Source organism: Coffea arabica, chromosome 8c (assembly GCF_036785885.1).
Source record: "Coffea arabica cultivar ET-39 chromosome 8c, Coffea Arabica ET-39 HiFi, whole genome shotgun sequence".
Lineage (NCBI taxonomy): Eukaryota > Viridiplantae > Streptophyta > Magnoliopsida > Gentianales > Rubiaceae > Coffea > Coffea arabica.
The window spans coordinates 22,170,549-22,176,988 of record NC_092325.1 but is presented as its reverse complement, the minus strand read 5'-3'; the positions used below and the strand labels follow the sequence as shown (position 1 = coordinate 22,176,988).

Genomic DNA, 6,440 nt, shown 5'->3' with positions numbered 1-6,440 from the left:
TTGGAATGTTCTTTTCTTCAAAGTTTTTTTCATAGGGCAATTCTATCATGTGTTGTTTTCTATCCCAAAAAGCATTAGGAATATCTGCACAAATTTGTTTTTGAAATAATTCTTCTAGTTCTGATATTTTTTTTTGTATTTTAATATCATTTATTTGTTCTTCAATTTTTAAATAAGCTTTTTCTTCTTTAATATAGTTTATTTGTTGTTGTACCTTAGTGATGGTATTTATTGTTTTATATATTGAAGATGTTTGTAATGTTTGTAATTCTTTCTGTCTTATTGGAGTTAGGAATTTGAAGGTAATAATTTTTCCCATTATATTTACTGAAATTCCTTCATGACTTACTAGAAATGGATATATTTGAATTAAAAAAGGTGTACCTAATATTACATCATGATTTATATTGTTTATTGAAGGTGTTATTAATCCTTTATCTATTAATATTTTTATTTCCTTCTTACAAAATTCTAATAACTCAGAGTTCATTTGTATTGGTCTAGCTTTTGTTGGAATGTTCTTTTCTTCAAAGTCTTTTTCATAGGGCAATTCTATCATGTGTTGTTTTCTATCCCAAAAAGCATTAGGAATATCTGCACAAATTTGTTTTTGAAATAATTCTTCTAGTTCTGATATTCTTTTTTGTATTTTAATATCATTTATTTGTTCTTCAATTTTTAAATAAGTTTTTTCTTCTTTAATATAGTTTATTTGTTGTTGTACCTTAGTGATGGTATTTATTGTTTTATATATTGAAGATGTTTGTAATGTTTGTAATTCTTTCTGTCTTATTGGAGTTAGGAATTTGAAGGTAATAATTTTTCCCATTATATTTACTGAAATTCCTTCATGACTTACTAGAAATGGATATATTTGAATTAAAAAAGGTGTACCTAATATTACATCATGATTTTAATCTACATTGGTTTGCTTTATGTCCTATTTTTCCACATTTATAACAAACAATTTTCTTTTTAATAAATTTTCTCTTTTTAGTTGGTTCATTTTCCTTAGAGTTTTTATACCTTGTTTTCTTAGAGTATTTTTTAACTTTCTTTTTGTATGCTGATGGTGATTTAATTCTTTTAATTCCAAATGCATCACAGAATGATCCTACTTCTTTCTGTTTTGATCCATATTTTATTTGTAATCTTAATTCTGAACATAACATTAATCCTTCTTTTTTCACAAAAGCAAATAATTGTCCAAAAGTAATATTTTCGAATGATATGACATCTGTTCCCATTTCCTTTTGTAAATTATCCATTATCCTTTGAGAAAATAAACTTGGTAATCCTGTTATAAATCTTTCTTTCCAGAATGAAGCATTACAATCTGGTCTTCTTAATACATTTGTTAAAAACATATCTTTATACCATCTAAAATCTGATAATGTTGGGCATCTTAAATTTGTTAAGAATGTTTTATTTGAATTTAATTCTTCTTTAGGATTTCCTATAAAATACATTACTATTGTTACTATTAAAAATTCTGCAGCATCTGACTGTATTTGAATATTTCCTTGATCATCTTCTATTTCCTGAGTATGATCTAATATTGATAATTTATCTTGCAAAGTTAAAGCATTATCCCACCAATTCTTTAATTGTCCAGTAAATCCTGAAACTAGTAAAGTTGCAATATTTCTTTCTTGAATATTTTTAATTTTATAAGCTAATCTAGCCATTCCCATTTCTTGTAAATTATTTAATACTTCATATTCAGCTTTACCATCGATATTCCATTCATATATTGAATCTCCGTCATATTTAGTCGTTCTAAATTTTGATCTTTCTTCATATTGAATATCTGGAGGACTTGGTCTAGGATAATAATTTTTTGAACTTACCATTTTCCAATTTTTATTATTATAATTCCTTCTTTTTATTCGATTTATTTGATTATCTTCTTCTTCAAATTGGTTTTCTATTGGTGAAAGTATATTTTCTTCTATATCTGAATCTATTGATTCTTCTGATAAATCTTCTAATTCTTCTGTAGAATTTTCTTCTATTATTTGATCTAATGTGTTTATTTTGGGTGTTGTTGGTTTTGAATCTGTAGTTAGATTTTGTAATGCATTAGATATTTTATTTAATAAATTATCTGAATTACTTATCTTCTGATTACTAATACTTTGTACTAAATCTTGTTCTTTTTCTCTTGTCAGACTTCTTGGTTGAAAATGCGGTGCTGATATATCATTAGGGAATTTTAAATCTGGTTTCTTTAATGTATCAATTTTGGTATTTAATACTTCCATATGTTGAGATATTGTATGAAGAATTTGATTTGTATAATTATTTTGTTGGTAAACTTTTTTAATATCTTCTAAATTTATCGAATTATTTGTACTTAATTCTGCTTCCCTTCCCTTTTTAAAAGGTGAGACTATTATTTCTCCTTGTCCTATATTTATTTTTACTTCTTGTAATGGGGGGTGTATTGATGTTAGTATTTGATCATCTTTTAATTTCCATTTTTTATATAAATTAGTTTGAACATTTATTTGAGAAGTATTATAAACATCATTAATTCCTATTTTTGAAATGTAAAATGATAACCAGGTAAAGAAAGGAAAATCAAATTTTCTTTTTTCTAATTCTGCTTTCCATTCTAGTATTAATTTTTCTTTATATTTTGATTCTAATTGAAAAAACCAAATTCTTTTTTCAGTATTTTCTTCATCATCAAAATTTTCTTGTAAATATTTATGATTTACTTTATATGGTTTAATTATAACATTTATTTCTCCTTTCATTTGAGAATGAGTCGGGGAATAATCTGATTGATTTTGATTTATAACTTCTGGAACAGGAGTTTTATACTTGAAAGTTGAAGTATTTTCTACAGGAAAATTTATCTCAGTAGATTCATAGTTAGAATGTCTATCTGGTATCCATGAATAACTTGAACTGGGTCTTTCTCTTAATGAAGCAAATCTTATTAAAGTGTTTCCATCAGGTTTTTCTATAATATCTTCAGCAGTAGTTTGTTCTATATTTCTTGCTATTTGTGGATTTTTAATTTCAAATTCACTTGGTATGATTATTTCATTCCATTTTAATCTTTTCGGAGTATAAGTTGTAGGTCTATCTGCATCAACTTGTAATAAAGTTGTTTCTTCTTTAAGAGTTGGAGTCATTATAAATTTGGGATTTAAATGAGACGATAAGGGTCTATAATATAGTCTGTATATTATTGCAAAATTCTTTGTATGTTTTTCAAATTCATTTCCTTGTAGATGAATATCTAATATGACTGAATTCAAAATGTGTGGATCCGTTAAGTCTATTGAAAAATTTGGAGCACAGTTAAAATATATTGGTCCATTACAAACATTTGTTTGAATCATTGATAATAAAGAAGGTTTATATCTTTTTATTCTAGTATCTCTTAATGCTAAATATATTGGAGCATCAACTCCTAGATGGAATAAAGGTTTTACAGCAATCTGTATTAAACCTATATGAATATATCGATATTCTTTTCTTAAATATTTTTGAATTGTGCTATGATTTAATAATTGAATTGATTGATATTCTTCTTGAAGAGATATGGTTTCTTCATGAGTTTTAACTGATAAAGCAGTTTTGAAATCTAAAGGGCCTATTCTATAAATATGTTCTATTTTTTCTTCTGGAATAGTCCAATCTGAATTATTTATAGGCATATGATATTCATGACTTTGTACTACATTATCTCGTTTTGAATTTGATCCTATTTTTAATTGTCTAAAAAATGCAGCCATGTTTATTATTTTAATTAAATTTTTACCTAGACGGGAACAACCGAGCACTATGCCTGGAACATCCTTCTCTGGACTTACCAACGGACTAACAAGGCCTCAAGTCTTACCAACGTTTTCAGTAAAAGTTTAATAAAATAAATGAACATAAATGCATGAAATAGATAATTTAAATAGAGACTAAATTCAAAGTTAGAAAATGCAAAGACGAAGTCTAAATATGCTTATGCAAATAAGGGTGTGGCTCTGATACCACTTCTACCCAGGACTTTGCAATTTAGTCATATACGTTAACTAAAAGCAAATATTGTAGGGACTTAGAGTGTAATAAATGAAACTTACTTGACTTTTGAGAGTGCACAATCGGAAGCTTGAATTCAACAATGGAAACTTTATTGTAATGATGAAATCCACTTCTACAAAGGCTTTTGAGTACAATGGTTATTTAGAGTGAGTGGGAATAGTAGAAGAACTAAGAGTGAGTGGGAGTAGTAGGAAAATTTAGACAAGTCTATTACAACTTCTGATGTTTCTTCGCCGATGCCTGTCTTCTGAATCTTGAATCTATTTATAGAGGCTCGATTCTGCATTTCATCTTTATTTGAATTTCAATTTTACTTTCATTTGTTGTGGCCGACATTCTTTTTCAAAAGTCGTTTGGATTTTGTCCACCGATGGGATCATCAAAAGGATCAAAAGTAGATTCGGATGATCCTGCTGGCTCCTCTATTTTGTCTTCTTCTTTTGGCTTTTGTAAATAGTTCAGATATTCTTTCAGCATCTCGGGATTCTGCATAATTTGCTTTATCAAAAAGTTACTGGCTGTTTCTTCGGATGCCATTTCCGTCACTTTTTCTTTGTCTCTTTTTGGAGTGACTGGTGTAGTGGTTGGAATGATTGTTGACTGTCTTGTCTCCTTTTGAGTAGTGGTAGTAGCTGTCCACTTTAATTTGTCTCCAGTGGTCAGGAATCTGATTACATTAGTTTGATCGCCAAATTCTTGAAGCAAATAATTGTCCAAAAGTAATATTTTCGAATGATATGACATCTGTTCCCATTTCCTTACAGTTTTTGTTTCTCCAGTAGTTTGTCTTTCCAAATTTCAAGTGACAATATCTTTTGAAAATTCGTTGAGTTTTCTAAATGATTCTTTATCTCAAAAATTGAATTTCAGATAAAGAGAATCAACTTTTTTTAAATTTTTTTTTACAATTTCTTTTTGTATTTATGTCCCATGATTAGTGGCATTATGGGAATAGTTTTAGAATTTTACCCTTAGTTTTCTGATATTATCACTTCGTATTTTTTTTCAATTTTTATAACATTGTTAATCTTATTTTGAGTGGGAGAAGCTAATCTCATTTTAAAATTGCCCTTTCGTTGTGACCGTTTAATTGTCATAGTAAACACATGACATGGTTAAAATTGTCAAGAAGAAGCCTGACTTAAATGTAAGAGAGAAGATGTTGTCTCTTCAGTCCGATCCTTCTGGACTCAGCTTGCCAGTGATTCAGAATGCTGAAGGACTTTCAGATGTGTTGATGGAGATGTTGGGCGCTCTGGATCCCGAAAATCGTGAGGGAATAAAGAATGAGGTTATTATCGACCTTGTTGAACAATGCCGTAATTATCAAAAGCGTGTTATGGTTCTTGTTAACAACACTGCAGATGAGGAGCTTTTGTTGCAAGGATTGACACTTAACGACAAGTTGCAGCAGGTTCTTCGCCGACACGATGACATAGCCAAAGGAAACCCTACTGCTGCAGTAAGGACTACAGAAACACCAGTTGCAGTTCTTATGAATGTCAATCATGCGGATGATGAACCAGAAGATGATTTTTCTCAGTTGGCACACAGATCCTCAAGGGATACATCACAAGGACAAGGACAAGGACGAAAGCCCACAAATGCAAATGGTGAACCTTCACGAATTAACCCAATTCTTCCTCCTCCTCCGCCTTCAACAAAATTTTCTACCCCTGATACTGGAATGGTTGATTATCTTAGTGGTGATGCTTACCAGTCTGAGAGATCTTAAGGAACATCAGCATCTGCGCCTGTTGCAGTACCAACTCAGTCAAACAACAAAATCTCTGTTCAAACATCGAGCCCTTCCCAGCCCTTATCATCACCTCCTGATGAATTCATTAACCCCACAGCAACCATGTTCCCCCCAAAATCCACATATGATGAGCCAACTTCTTTGGCCAAATCTGCTGATCCTTTGCCATCTGCACCTTGGGACGTTCCTCCTCCAAGCAGCATTCCACCGCCACCATCGAGGCACAACCAGAGACAACAATTTTTGAGCAAAAACAGAATACTATTCCTGGCGGTTCCCCGCATTCGAGCAGTGGATCTGGTTCCTCATACGACAGCTTAGTTGGGCAGACTCAGAACCTTTCCCTGAGTGACAGGTTGTCAGCCTGTGCAATAATAAAACCTGCTTAAACTAAAAGTAATTTCTATAGATAGCGGTAAGCAGGGTCGTATCCATAGGGACTGGGTATATTTATTTCTTAAGAAATTCAAAGTAACACAGGGGGTGATTTTATGGGAACGACGACAATCAAATAAATTCAAATAAGAAAATAAAAATAAATAACTAACTAGAAATAAAACCACAATTCACTGAATTTAGAATAACAATAATTAAAGGTCTAAATCAATTAAAACAAGGAAACAATTAA

At 30.3% G+C, this 6,440-nt stretch overlaps 1 pseudogene; it reads left to right on the top strand.

The window, feature by feature from the left end:
- Nucleotides 1–5,164: 5,164 nt before the first annotated feature.
- Nucleotides 5,165–6,201, top strand: LOC113696770 (TOM1-like protein 3; annotated as a pseudogene).
- The last annotated feature ends 239 nt before the right edge of the window (nt 6,202–6,440 follow it).